Below are 1090 nucleotides of genomic sequence, written 5' to 3'. Positions count from 1 at the left end.
GTCCACTGCCTCCACTGCCTGCTGAGTGACTGACCTCTCTGAGCTACTGTGACGAGGGTGCCGGCTCTGACCAGCCACAGTGATAGCCTGACCCCTGAAAAGGGCTCTGTGAGGGGAGGCCTCTGTTCTCCAGTGCGCTCACAGGCCCTGGAGTCCCCGCAGAGGTGTCTGACCTGCAAGCCCCCTGCTGCTGACAGGGATCCTCTGATGATCTGGTCTTCCTCGCTCCTCTGGGGCCTTGAGCATAGAGTCTGCCGGCTGGCCCCCCACCATCCCCTCTTCCCTTGGGACAGCTAGGTTTGGCTGAGCTCCCCCTTAGCTGCACAGCTGAGGTGCACTGGGTCCCCGCTGCTCAAGTGGATGGGACCCCTAAACCACGATGGGCCCTGGGAGGGTGCCGCAGAGGAGGGCTGGGCCCTGACTGAGAAAGTCAGTGCTAGCCTGGGGGCTCTGGCAAAGCATCCAGGGTGGAATGACACCTCAGCAGAGAGGTGAGAGATGGGCCAGAGGAGGTGAGGAGGAGAGCGGGAGCAAAGGCCTAGTGGCCAGGAAAGCAAAGTCCACTCGCACCCACTGGCAGGCCAGTGTGACATGGGGACACAGCATGGGGTGGCGGGGCAGGGGAGGCTGACAGGGTGCTGGGCTGGACACTGTCCTGAGAGCAGTGAGGAGCCAGGGAGGGCCGGAAGCAGGGAGGTGGTGTGGTGCCATCTGCCCAGGACACAGGACAAACCAACAGGGAGACCCTCGAGGTGGCTATGCTGTGGCCAAGGCAGGGGAGTACAGATGGCAGGGTGACTGCTCCTGACCTGCCCCTGCCATCGACGCCAGCCCACTCACCCACCCAACCCCGGGCCACTGGTTCTGCCAAGCCCCTGGCCCAGGCTGAAGGTTCTCGATTGCTGGTGAACTTCACAGCCCTCAAGGCCGGCCTCAAGCCACTGGCTCCATGAAGTCCTCCTGGCTGCCCTCCCTGCTGGCAGCCCGCATTCTCGACCTTCTCCCGGTGCCCCGTGCTATGGGTCCTTGCCGCCAACACTGGAGCAGCACACCTGGGAGGGCCAGGAGGGCTCGCCTAGTGAAAGGGGTC

General features: G+C 63.9%; 1 protein-coding gene across 2 annotated transcripts in view; it reads right to left on the bottom strand.

Moving 5' to 3' along the window:
• Window positions 1–1090, bottom strand: part of CYB5RL (cytochrome b5 reductase like) — a 23925-nt gene that overhangs the window by 1615 nt on the left and 21220 nt on the right. The gene's annotated exons all lie outside the window — the stretch shown is intronic.

The sequence above is a fragment of the Tupaia chinensis genome, unplaced genomic scaffold (assembly GCF_000334495.1).
Source record: "Tupaia chinensis unplaced genomic scaffold, TupChi_1.0 Scaffold000165_2, whole genome shotgun sequence".
NCBI lineage: Eukaryota > Metazoa > Chordata > Mammalia > Scandentia > Tupaiidae > Tupaia > Tupaia belangeri.
This window is presented reverse-complemented; position numbering and strand designations above follow the sequence as displayed.